Raw genomic sequence first — 14,377 nt, 5'->3', positions numbered from 1 at the left:
CGAAATAAGAAACATGGCTGCAACATTACCATAAAATCTAAGTTAAATACAACACATTGGTAAAGAAAGGGTAAACTAGATTATCTTAGTAGTAAAGTCAAGGGAATTACAGTCACATCATATGCTTCTTCTGCATAACTCCCAACCTGTAAAATTGTTGGTAAATCATTTCGATCTACAACCTCTCTCGTTAACTTTTAACTCACTCACTCGGGAACTATATGTCTTCCCTTTAACATAGGGTTTTCTCTATCCAAACGTCACTATGGAAATAGCCTGAAAATTTCGTAGCACATCTGGTAGCCTCGCATGAATCGCATGGAAATAGTTTCAAATACAGGTTTGAAATATTATTATCTTTTTACTTAAACATTTAGGCATAAAATGAGGTAAAAGGAGTAGCTCTATATCCTGTCTCGGAAACTATATAGCTTCCCTTTAACACAGGGGGTCGTCTATACAAACGTCCCATTGGAAAAGAGCCTGAAAACTTAGTGGCACATCTGGGAGCCTCGCATGTTTCGCATGGAAATAGTTTAAAATACTTGTTTGAAATATTATTATCTCTTTCCTAAACAATTTAGGCATAAAATAACTTTAAAACAGTCGCTCTATACCCCCTTTTGGAAACTATATTGCTTCCCTTTACCACTAGGGGTTGTCTATGGAAACGTCCGTATGGAAATAGCCTGAAGACTTAGTGGCACATCTGGGAGCCTCGCATTTTTCGCATGGAAATAGTTTAAAATACGGGTTTGAAATATTATTATCTCTTTCCTTAACCATTTAGGCATACAATAACTTGAAAACAGTCGCTCTATATCCCCTTTTGGAAACTTTATAGCTTCCCTTTAACACAGAGGGTCGTCTATTACAAACGTCCGAATGGAATTAGCCTGAAAACTTAGTGGCACATCTGGGAGCCTCGCATGTTTCGCATGGAAATAGTTTGAAAAAAGTGTTTGAAATATTATTTTCTCTTTTCTGAACAACTGAGGCATAAAATAACTCTAAAACAGACCCTCTATACCCCCATTTGGAAACAATATTGCTTCTCTTTAACACAGGGCGTTGTCTATGCAAACGTCCCTATTGAAAAAGCCTGAAAACTTAGTGGCACATCTGGGAGCCTCGCATTTTTCGCATGGAAATAGTTTAATATACGGGTTTAAAATATTATTATATCTTTACTTCACCATTTAGGCATAAAATGAAGTAAAAGGTGTAGCTCTATATCCTGTCTCGGAAACTATATCGCTTCTCTTTAACACAGGGGGTCGTCTACAAACGTCCGAATGGAAATAGCCTGAAAACTTAGTGGCACATCTGGGAGCCTCGCATTTTTCGCATGGAAATAGTTTAAAATACGGGTTTGAAATATTATTATCTCTTTCCTTAACCATTTAGGCATTAAATAACTTTAAAACAGTCGCTCTATATCCTTTCTTGGAAACTATATAGCTTCCCTTTACTACAAGGGGTCGTCTATACAAACGTCCCTATGGATATAGCCTGAAAACTTAGTGGCACATCTGGGAGCCTCGCATTTTTCGCATGGAAATAGTTTAAAATACGGGTTTGAAATATTATTATCTCTTTCCTTAACCATTTAGGCATTAAATAACTTTAAAACAGTCGCTCTATACCACCTGGTGAAAACTATATAGCTTCCCTTTACCACGGGGGGTTGTCTATACAAACGTCCCCATGGAAATAGCCTGAAAACTTAGTGGCACATCTGGGAGCCTCGCATTTTTCGCATGGAAATAGTTTAAAATACGGGTTTGAAAAATTATTATCTCTTTCCTTAACCATTTAGGCATTAAATAACTTTAAAACAGTCGCTCTATATCCTTTCTTGGAAACTATATAGCTTCCCTTTACTACAAGGGGTCGTCTATACAAACGTCCCTATGGATATAGCCTGAAAACTTAGTGGCACATCTGGGAGCCTCGCATTTTTCGCATGGAAATAGTTTAAAATACGTGTTTGAATTATTATTATCTCTTTCCTTAACCATTTAGGCATTAAATAACTTTAAAACAGTCGCTCTATATCCTTTCTTGGAAACTATATAGCTTCCCTTTACTACAAGCGGTCGTCTATACAAACGTCCCTATGGATATAGCCTGAAAACTTAGTGGCACATCTGGGAGCCTCGCATTTTTCGCATGGAAATAGTTTAAAATACGGGTTTGAAATATTATTATCTCTTTCCTTAACCATTTAGGCATTAAATAACTTTAAAACAGTCGCTCTATATCCTTTCTTGGAAACTATATAGCTTCCCTTTACTACAAGGGGTCGTCTATACAAACGTCCCTATGGATATAGCCTGAAAACTTAGTGGCACATCTGGGAGCCTCGCATTTTTCGCATGGAAATAGTTTAAAATACGGGTTTGAAATATTATTATCTCTTTCCTTAACCATTTAGGCATTAAATAACTTTAAAACAGTCGCTCTATACCACCTGGTGAAAACTATATAGCTTCCCTTTACCACGGGGGGTCGTCTATACAAACGTCCCCATGGAAATAGCCTGAAAACTTAGTGGCACATCTGGGAGCCTCGCATTTTTCGCATGGAAATAGTTTAAAATACGTGTTTGAAATATTATTATCTCTTTCCTTAACCATTTAGGCATTAAATAACTTTAAAACAGTCGCTCTATATCCTTTCTTGGAAACTATATAGCTTCCCTTTACTACAAGGGGTCGTATATACAAACGTCCCTGTGGATATAGCCTGAAAACTTAGTGGCACATCTGGGAGCCTCGCATTTTTCGCATGGAAATAGTTTAAAATACGGGTTTGAAATATTATTATCTCTTTCCTTAACCATTTAGGCATTAAATAACTTTAAAACAGTCGCTTTATGTCCTTTCTTGGAAACTATATAGCTTCCCTTTACTACAAGGGGTCGTCTATACAAACGTCCCTATGGATATAGCCTGAAAACTTAGTGGCACATCTGGGAGCCTCGCATTTTTCGCATGGAAATAGTTTAAAATACGGGTTTGAAATATTATTATCTCTTTCCTTAACCATTTAGGCATTAAATAACTTTAAAACAGTCGCTCTATACCACCTGGTGAAAACTATATAGCTTCCATTTACCACGGGGGGTTGTCTATACAAACGTCCCCATGGAAATAGCCTGAAAACTTAGTGGCACATCTGGGAGCCTCGCATTTTTCGCATGGAAATAGTTTAAAATACGGGTTTGAAATATTATTATCTCTTTCCTTAACCATTTAGGCATTAAATAACTTTAAAACAGTCGCTCTATATCCTTTCTTGGAAACTATATAGCTTCCCTTTACTACAAGGGGTCGTCTATACAAACGTCCCCATGGATATAGCCTGAAAACTTAGTGGCACATCTGGGAGCCTCGCATTTTTCGCATGGAAATAGTTTAAAATACGGGTTTGAAATATTATTATCTCTTTCCTTAACCATTTAGGCATTAAATAACTTTAAAACAGTCGATCTATACCACCTGGTGAAAACTATATAGCTTCCCTTTACCACGGGGGGTTGTCTATACAAACGTCCCCATGGAAATAGCCTGAAAACTTAGTGGCACATTTGGGAGCCTCGCATTCTTCGCATGGAAATAGTTTAAAATACGGGTTTGAAATATTATTATCTCTTTCCTTAACCATTTAGGCATTAAATAACTTTAAAACAGTCGCTCTATATCCTTTCTTGGAAACTATATAGCTTCCCTTTACTACAAGGGGTCGTCTATACAAACGTCCCCATGGATATAGCCTGAAAACTTAGTGGCACATCTGGGAGCCTCGCATCTTTCGCATGGAAATAGTTTAAAATACGGGTTTGAAATATTATTATCTCTTTCCTTAACCATTTAGGCATTAAATAACTTTAAAACAGTCGCTCTATACCACCTGGTGAAAACTATATAGCTTCCCTTTACCACGGGGGGTTGTCTATACAAACGTCCCCATGGAAATAGCCTGAAAACTTAGTGGCACATCTGGGAGCCTCGCATTTTTCGCATGGAAATAGTTTAAAATACGTGTTTGAAATATTATTATCTCTTTCCTTAACCATTTAGGCATTAAATAACTTTAAAACAGTCGCTCTATATCCTTTCTTGGAAACTATATAGCTTCCCTTTACTACTAGGGGTCGTCTATACAAACGTCCCTATGGATATAGCCTGAAAACTTAGTGGCACATCTGGGAGCCTCGCATTTTTCGCATGGAAATAGTTTAAAATACGGGTTTGAAATATTATTATCTCTTTCCTTAACCATTTAGGCATTAAATAACTTTAAAACAGTCGATCTATACCACCTGGTGAAAACTATATAGCTTCCCTTTACCACGGGGGGTTGTCTATACAAACGTCCCCATGGAAATAGCCTGAAAACTTAGTGGCACATCTGGGAGCCTCGCATTTTTCGCATGGAAATAGTTTAAAATACGGGTTTGAAATATTATTATCTCTTTCCTTAACCATTTAGGCATTAAATAACTTTAAAACAGTCGCTCTATATCCTTTCTTGGAAACTATATAGCTTCCCTTTACTACAAGGGGTCGTCTATGCAAACGTCCCTATGGATATAGCCTGAAAACTTAGTGGCACATCTGGGAGCCTCGCATTTTTCGCATGGAAATAGTTTAAAATACGGGTTTGAAATATTATTATCTCTTTCCTTAACCATTTAGGCATTAAATAACTTTAAAACAGTCGATCTATACCACCTGGTGAAAACTATATAGCTTCCCTTTACCACGGGGGGTTGTCTATACAAACGTCCCCATGGAAATAGCCTGAAAACTTAGTGGCACATCTGGGAGCCTCGCATTTTTCGCATGGAAATAGTTTAAAATACGGGTTTGAAATATTATTATCTCTTTCCTTAACCATTTAGGCATTAAATAACTTTAAAACAGTCGCTCTATACCACCTGGTGAAAACTATATAGCTTCCCTTTACCACGGGGGGTTGTCTATACAAACGTCCCCATGGAAATAGCCTGAAAACTTAGTGGCACATCTGGGAGCCTCGCATTTTTCGCATGGAAATAGTTTAAAATACGGGTTTGAAATATTATTATCTCTTTCCTTAACCATTTAGGCATTAAATAACTTTAAAACAGTCGCTCTATATCCTTTCTTGGAAACTATATAGCTTCCCTTTACTACAAGGGGTCGTATATACAAACGTCCCTGTGGATATAGCCTGAAAACTTAGTGGCACATCTGGGAGCCTCGCATTTTTCGCATGGAAATAGTTTAAAATACGGGTTTGAAATATTATTATCTCTTTCCTTAACCATTTAGGCATTAAATAACTTTAAAACAGTCGCTCTATATCCTTTCTTGGAAACTATATAGCTTCCCTTTACTACAAGGGGTCGTCTATACAAACGCCCCTATGGATATAGCCTGAAAACTTAGTGGCACATCTGGGAGCCTCGCATTTTTCGCATGGAAATAGTTTAAAATACGGGTTTGAAATATTATTATCTCTTTCCTTAACCATTTAGGCATTAAATAACTTTAAAACAGTCGCTCTATACCACCTGGTGAAAACTATATAGCTTCCCTTTACCACGGGGGGTTGTCTATACAAACGTCCGAATGGAAATAGCCTGAAAACTTAGTGGCACATTTGGGAGCCTCGCATTCTTCGCATGGAAATAGTTTAAAATACGTGTTTGAAATATTATTATCTCTTTCCTTAACCATTTAGGCATTAAATAACTTTAAAACAGTCGCTCTATATCCTTTCTTGGAAACTATATAGCTTCCCTTTACTACAAGGGGTCGTATATACAAACGTCCCTGTGGATATAGCCTGAAAACTTAGTGGCACATCTGGGAGCCTCGCATTTTTCGCATGGAAATAGTTTAAAATACGGGTTTGAAATATTATTATCTCTTTCCTTAACCATTTAGGCATTAAATAACTTTAAAACAGTCGCTCTATACCACCTGGTGAAAACTATATAGCTTCCCTTTACCACGGGGGGTTGTCTATACAAACGTCCCCATGGAAATAGCCTGAAAACTTAGTGGCACATCTGGGAGCCTCGCATTTTTCGCATGGAAATAGTTTAAAATACGGGTTTGAAATATTATTATCTCTTTCCTTAACCATTTAGGCATTAAATAACTTTAAAACAGACGCTCTATATCCTTTCTTGGAAACTATATAGCTTCCCTTTACTACAAGGGGTCGTCTATACAAACGTCCCTATGGATATAGCCTGAAAACTTAGTGGCACATCTGGGAGCCTCGCATTTTTCGCATGGAAATAGTTTAAAATACGGGTTTGAAATATTATTATCTCTTTCCTTAACCATTTAGGCATTAAATAACTTTAAAACAGTCGATCTATACCACCTGGTGAAAACTATATAGCTTCCCTTTACCACGGGGGGTTGTCTATACAAACGTCCGAATGGAAATAGCCTGAAAACTTAGTGGCACATCCGGGAGCCTCGCATTTTTCGCATGGAAATAGTTTAAAATACGTGTTTGAAATATTATTATCTCTTTCCTTAACCATTTAGGCGTTAAATAACTTTAAAACAGTCGCTCTATATCCTTTCTTGGAAACTATATAGCTTCCCTTTACTACAAGGAGTTAGTCTATGCAAACGTCCCTATGGAGCCTCGCATTTTTCGCATGGAAATAGTTTAAAATACGTGTTTGAAATATTATTATCTCTTTCCTTAACCATTTAGGCATTAAATAACTTTAAAACAGTCGCTCTATATCCTTTCTTGGAAACTATATAGCTTCCCTTTACTACAAGGGGTCGTCTATACAAACGTCCCTATGGATATAGCCTGAAAACTTAGTGGCACATCTGGGAGCCTCGCATTTTTCGCATGGAAATAGTTTAAAATACGTGTTTGAAATATTATTATCTCTTTCCTTAACCATTTAGGCGTTAAATAACTTTAAAACAGTCGCTCTATATCCTTTCTTGGAAACTATATAGCTTCCCTTTACTACAAGGGGTTAGTCTATGCAAACGTCCCTATGGAGCCTCGCATTTTTCGCATGGAAATAGTTTAAAATACGTGTTTGAAATATTATTATCTCTTTCCTTAACCATTTAGGCATTAAATAACTTTAAAACAGTCGCTCTATATCCTTTCTTGGAAACTATATAGCTTCCCTTTACTACAAGGGGTCGTATATACAAACGTCCCTGTGGATATAGCCTGAAAACTTAGTGGCACATCTGGGAGCCTCGCATTTTTCGCATGGAAATAGTTTAAAATACGGGTTTGAAATATTATTATCTCTTTCCTTAACCATTTAGGCATTAAATAACTTTAAAACAGTCGCTCTATATCCTTTCTTGGAAACTATATAGCTTCCCTTTACTACAAGGGGTCGTATATACAAACGTCCCTATGGATATAGCCTGAAAACTTAGTGGCACATCTGGGAGCCTCGCATTTTTCGCATGGAAATAGTTTAAAATACGGGTTTGAAATATTATTATCTCTTTCCTTAACCATTTAGGCATTAAATAACTTTAAAACAGTCGATCTATACCACCTGGTGAAAACTATATAGCTTCCCTTTACCACGGGGGGTTGTCTATACAAACGTCCCCATGGAAATAGCCTGAAAACTTAGTGGCACATCTGGGAGCCTCGCATTTTTCGCATGGAAATAGTTTAAAATACGTGTTTGAAATATTATTATCTCTTTCCTTAACCATTTAGGCGTTAAATAACTTTAAAACAGTCGCTCTATATCCTTTCTTGGAAACTATATAGCTTCCCTTTACTACAAGGAGTTAGTCTATGCAAACGTCCCTATGGAGCCTCGCATTTTTCGCATGGAAATAGTTTAAAATACGTGTTTGAAATATTATTATCTCTTTCCTTAACCATTTAGGCATTAAATAACTTTAAAACAGTCGCTCTATATCCTTTCTTGGAAACTATATAGCTTCCCTTTACTACAAGGGGTCGTCTATACAAACGTCCCTATGGATATAGCCTGAAAACTTAGTGGCACATCTGGGAGCCTCGCATTTTTCGCTTGGAAATAGTTTAAAATACGTGTTTGAAATATTATTATCTCTTTCCTTAACCATTTAGGCATTAAATAACTTTAAAACAGTCGCTCTATACCACCTGGTAAAAACTATATAGCTTCCCTTTACCACGGGGGGTTGCCTATACAAACGTCCGAATGGAAATAGCCTGAAAACTTAGTGGCACATCCGGGAGCCTCGCATTTTTCGCATGGAAATAGTTTAAAATACGTGTTTGAAATATTATTATCTCTTTCCTTAACCATTTAGGCATTAAATAACTTTAAAACAGTCGCTCTATATCCTTTCTTGGAAACTATATAGCTTCCCTTTACTACAAGGGGTTAGTCTATGCAAACGTCCCTATGGAGCCTCGCATTTTTCGCATGGAAATAGTTTAAAATACGTGTTTGAAATATTATTATCTCTTTCCTTAACCATTTAGGCATTAAATAACTTTAAAACAGTCGCTCTATATCCTTTCTTGGAAACTATATAGCTTCCCTTTACTACAAGGGGTCGTATATACAAACGTCCCTGTGGATATAGCCTGAAAACTTAGTGGCACATCTGGGAGCCTCGCATTTTTCGCATGGAAATAGTTTAAAATACGGGTTTGAAATATTATTATCTCTTTCCTTAACCATTTAGGCATTAAATAACTTTAAAACAGTCGCTCTATATCCTTTCTTGGAAACTATATAGCTTCCCTTTACTACAAGGGGTCGTCTATACAAACGTCCCTATGGATATAGCCTGAAAACTTAGTGGCACATCTGGGAGCCTCGCATTTTTCGCATGGAAATAGTTTAAAATACGGGTTTGAAATATTATTATCTCTTTCCTTAACCATTTAGGCATTAAATAACTTTAAAACAGTCGATCTATACCACCTGGTGAAAACTATATAGCTTCCCTTTACCACGGGGGGTTGTCTATACAAACGTCCCCATGGAAATAGCCTGAAAACTTAGTGGCACATCTGGGAGCCTCGCATTTTTCGCATGGAAATAGTTTAAAATACGGGTTTGAAATATTATTATCTCTTTCCTTAACCATTTAGGCATTAAATAACTTTAAAACAGTCGCTTTATATCCTTTCTTGGAAACTATATAGCTTCCCTTTACTACAAGGGGTCGTCTATACAAACGTCCCTATGGATATAGCCTGAAAACTTAGTGGCACATCTGGGAGCCTCGCATTTTTCGCATGGAAATAGTTTAAAATACGGGTTTGAAATATTATTATCTCTTTCCTTAACCATTTAGGCATTAAATAACTTTAAAACAGTCGCTCTATACCACCTGGTGAAAACAATATAGCTTCCCTTTACCACGGGGGGTTGTCTATACAAACGTCCCCATGGAAATAGCCTGAAAACTTAGTGGCACATCTGGGAGCCTCGCATTTTTCGCATGGAAATAGTTTAAAATACGGGTTTGAAATATTATTATCTCTTTCCTTAACCATTTAGGCATTAAATAACTTTAAAACAGTCGCTCTATATCCTTTCTTGGAAACTATATAGCTTCCCTTTACTACAAGGGGTCGTATATACAAACGTCCCTGTGGATATAGCCTGAAAACTTAGTGGCACATCTGGGAGCCTCGCATTTTTCGCATGGAAATAGTTTAAAATACGGGTTTGAAATATTATTATCTCTTTCCTTAACCATTTAGGCATTAAATAACTTTAAAACAGTCGCTCTATATCCTTTCTTGGAAACTATATAGCTTCCCTTTACTACAAGGGGTCGTCTATACAAACGTCCCTATGGATATAGCCTGAAAACTTAGTGGCACATCTGGGAGCCTCGCATTTTTCGCATGGAAATAGTTTAAAATACGGGTTTGAAATATTATTATCTCTTTCCTTAACCATTTAGGCATTAAATAACTTTAAAACAGTCGATCTATACCACCTGGTGAAAACTATATAGCTTCCCTTTACCACGGGGGGTTGTCTATACAAACGTCCGAATGGAAATAGCCTGAAAACTTAGTGGCACATTTGGGAGCCTCGCATTTTTCGCATGGAAATAGTTTAAAATACGTGTTTGAAATATTATTATCTCTTTCCTTAACCATTTAGGCATTAAATAACTTTAAAACAGTCGCTCTATATCCTTTCTTGGAAACTATATAGCTTCCCTTTACTACAAGGGGTCGTATATACAAACGTCCCTGTGGATATAGCCTGAAAACTTAGTGGCACATCTGGGAGCCTCGCATTTTTCGCATGGAAATAGTTTAAAATACGGGTTTGAAATATTATTATCTCTTTCCTTAACCATTTAGGCATTAAATAACTTTAAAACAGTCGCTCTATACCACCTGGTGAAAACTATATAGCTTCCCTTTACCACGGGGGGTTGTCTATACAAACGTCCCCATGGAAATAGCCTGAAAACTTAGTGGCACATCTGGGAGCCTCGCATTTTTCGCATGGAAATAGTTTAAAATACGGGTTTGAAAAATTATTATCTCTTTCCTTAACCATTTAGGCATTAAATAACTTTAAAACAGTCGCTCTATATCCTTTCTTGGAAACTATATAGCTTCCCTTTACTACAAGGGGTCGTATATACAAACGTCCCTGTGGATATAGCCTGAAAACTTAGTGGCACATCTGGGAGCCTCGCATTTTTCGCATGGAAATAGTTTAAAATACGGGTTTGAAATATTATTATCTCTTTCCTTAACCATTTAGGCATTAAATAACTTTAAAACAGTCGCTTTATATCCTTTCTTGGAAACTATATAGCTTCCCTTTACTACAAGGGGTCGTCTATACAAACGTCCCTATGGATATAGCCTGAAAACTTAGTGGCACATCTGGGAGCCTCGCATTTTTCGCATGGAAATAGTTTAAAATACGGGTTTGAAATATTATTATCTCTTTCCTTAACCATTTAGGCATTAAATAACTTTAAAACAGTCGCTCTATACCACCTGGTGAAAACTATATAGCTTCCCTTTACCACGGGGGGTTGTCTATACAAACGTCCCCATGGAAATAGCCTGAAAACTTAGTGGCACATCTGGGAGCCTCGCATTTTTCGCATGGAAATAGTTTAAAATACGGGTTTGAAATATTATTATCTCTTTCCTTAACCATTTAGGCATTAAATAACTTTAAAACAGTCGCTCTATATCCTTTCTTGGAAACTATATAGCTTCCCTTTACTACAAGGGGTCGTCTATACAAACGTCCCTATGGATATAGCCTGAAAACTTAGTGGCACATCTGGGAGCCTCGCATTTTTCGCATGGAAATAGTTTAAAATACGGGTTTGAAATATTATTATCTCTTTCCTTAACCATTTAGGCATTAAATAACTTTAAAACAGTCGCTCTATACCACCTGGTGAAAACTATATAGCTTCCCTTTACCACGGGGGGTTGTCTATACAAACGTCCGAATGGAAATAGCCTGAAAACTTAGTGGCACATTTGGGAGCCTCGCATTCTTCGCATGGAAATAGTTTAAAATACGTGTTTGAAATATTATTATCTCTTTCCTTAACCATTTAGGCATTAAATAACTTTAAAACAGTCGCTCTATATCCTTTCTTGGAAACTATATAGCTTCCCTTTACTACAAGGGGTCGTATATACAAACGTCCCTGTGGATATAGCCTGAAAACTTAGTGGCACATCGGGGAGCCTCGCATTTTTCGCATGGAAATAGTTTAAAATACGGGTTTGAAATATTATTATCTCTTTCCTTAACCATTTAGGCATTAAATAACTTTAAAACAGTCGCTTTATGTCCTTTCTTGGAAACTATATAGCTTCCCTTTACTACAAGGGGTCGTCTATACAAACGTCCCTATGGATATAGCCTGAAAACTTAGTGGCACATCTGGGAGCCTCGCATTTTTCGCATGGAAATAGTTTAAAATACGGGTTTGAAATATTATTATCTCTTTCCTTAACCATTTAGGCATTAAATAACTTTAAAACAGTCGATCTATACCACCTGGTGAAAACTATATAGCTTCCATTTACCACGGGGGGTTGTCTATACAAACGTCCCCATGGAAATAGCCTGAAAACTTAGTGGCACATCTGGGAGCCTCGCATTTTTCGCATGGAAATAGTTTAAAATACGGGTTTGAAATATTATTATCTCTTTCCTTAACCATTTAGGCATTAAATAACTTTAAAACAGTCGCTCTATATCCTTTCTTGGAAACTATATAGCTTCCCTTTACTACAAGGGGTCGTCTATACAAACGTCCCTATGGATATAGCCTGAAAACTTAGTGGCACATCTGGGAGCCTCGCATTTTTCGCATGGAAATAGTTTAAAATACGGGTTTGAAATATTATTATCTCTTTCCTTAACCATTTAGGCATTAAATAACTTTAAAACAGTCGATCTATACCACCTGGTGAAAACTATATAGCTTCCCTTTACCACGGGGGGTTGTCTATACAAACGTCCCCATGGAAATAGCCTGAAAACTTAGTGGCACATTTGGGAGCCTCGCATTCTTCGCATGGAAATAGTTTAAAATACGGGTTTGAAATATTATTATCTGTTTCCTTAACCATTTAGGCATTAAATAACTTTAAAACAGTCGCTCTATATCCTTTCTTGGAAACTATATAGCTTCCCTTTACTACAAGGGGTCGTCTATACAAACGTCCCTATGGATATAGCCTGAAAACTTAGTGGCACATCTGGGAGCCTCGCATCTTTCGCATGGAAATAGTTTAAAATACGGGTTTGAAATATTATTATCTCTTTCCTTAACCATTTAGGCATTAAATAACTTTAAAACAGTCGCTCTATACCACCTGGTGAAAACTATATAGCTTCCCTTTACCACGGGGGGTTGTCTATACAAACGTCCCCATGGAAATAGCCTGAAAACTTAGTGGCACATCTGGGAGCCTCGCATTTTTCGCATGGAAATAGTTTAAAATACGGGTTTGAAATATTATTATCTCTTTCCTTAACCATTTAGGCATTAAATAACTTTAAAACAGTCGCTCTATATCCTTTCTTGGAAACTATATAGCTTCCCTTTACTACAAGGGGTCGTCTATACAAACGTCCCTATGGATATAGCCTGAAAACTTAGTGGCACATCTGGGAGCCTCGCATTTTTCGCATGGAAATAGTTTAAAATACGGGTTTGAAATATTATTATCTCTTTCCTTAACCATTTAGGCATTAAATAACTTTAAAACAGTCGCTCTATACCACCTGGTGAAAACTATATAGCTTCCATTTACCACGGGGGGTTGTCTATACAAACGTCCCCATGGAAATAGCCTGAAAACTTAGTGGCACATCTGGGAGCCTCGCATTTTTCGCATGGAAATAGTTTAAAATACGGGTTTGAAATATTATTATCTCTTTCCTTAACCATTTAGGCATTAAATAACTTTAAAACAGTCGCTCTATATCCTTTCTTGGAAACTATATAGCTTCCCTTTACTACAAGGGGTCGTCTATACAAACGTCCCTATGGATATAGCCTGAAAACTTAGTGGCACATCTGGGAGCCTCGCATTTTTCGCATGGAAATAGTTTAAAATACGGGTTTGAAATATTATTATCTCTTTCCTTAACCATTTAGGCATTAAATAACTTTAAAACAGTCGCTCTATACCACCTGGTGAAAACTATATAGCTTCCCTTTACCACGGGGGGTTGTCTATACAAACGTCCCCATGGAAATAGCCTGAAAACTTAGTGGCACATCTGGGAGCCTCGCATTTTTCGCATGGAAATAGTTTAAAATACGGGTTTGAAATATTATTATCTCTTTCCTTAACCATTTAGGCATTAAATAACTTTAAAACAGTCGCTCTATACCCCCTTTTGGAAACTATAGCCTGAAAACATAGTGGCACATCTGGGAGCCTAGATTTTTCGAATGGAAATTGTTTTAAGTACGTTTTTGAAATAATATTTTCTGATTCCTTAATCTTTCATGCATAAACTAACGTAAAAAGAGTCGCTCTATACCACCTGGTGAAAACTATATTGCTTCCCTCTGGTGGGGGTTGGAGGTGAGGAGTCGGGGTGAGGGGTTTGCAGTGATTCTGCTATATCTTTTACTCCATCTTACCTTCATATCTTCTTATACAATCTCTGCGTTTCACATCTGAAATTGGTTTGTGTCTCGGGGTGTGTTACTGTTGGTCATCACCCTTTCTTGGTGAGTGTGCCTCAAAACTAAAACAGCCACAAACCGTAACTTTTACGACATGATATGTCTTAGACGAACATCTTGTCTCTGAAATTAACATATTTTACAGATATAAACAGTTGTTGAATATTAGTTATGAAATATATTAATAATAAAAC

General features: G+C 37.1%; 1 protein-coding gene across 1 annotated transcript in view; it reads left to right on the top strand.

Moving 5' to 3' along the window:
• LOC124148728 overlaps positions 1 to 14,377 on the top strand; it is a 34,870-nt gene that overhangs the window by 805 nt on the left and 19,688 nt on the right. The gene's annotated exons all lie outside the window — the stretch shown is intronic.

Source organism: Haliotis rufescens, unplaced genomic scaffold, assembly GCF_023055435.1.
Source record: "Haliotis rufescens isolate VD_foot unplaced genomic scaffold, xgHalRufe1.0.p SCAF_45, whole genome shotgun sequence".
NCBI classification, from domain to species: Eukaryota; Metazoa; Mollusca; class Gastropoda; order Lepetellida; family Haliotidae; genus Haliotis; species Haliotis rufescens.
The sequence above is the reverse complement of the archived record's forward strand: the minus strand, read 5'-3'. Positions and strand labels throughout refer to the sequence as shown.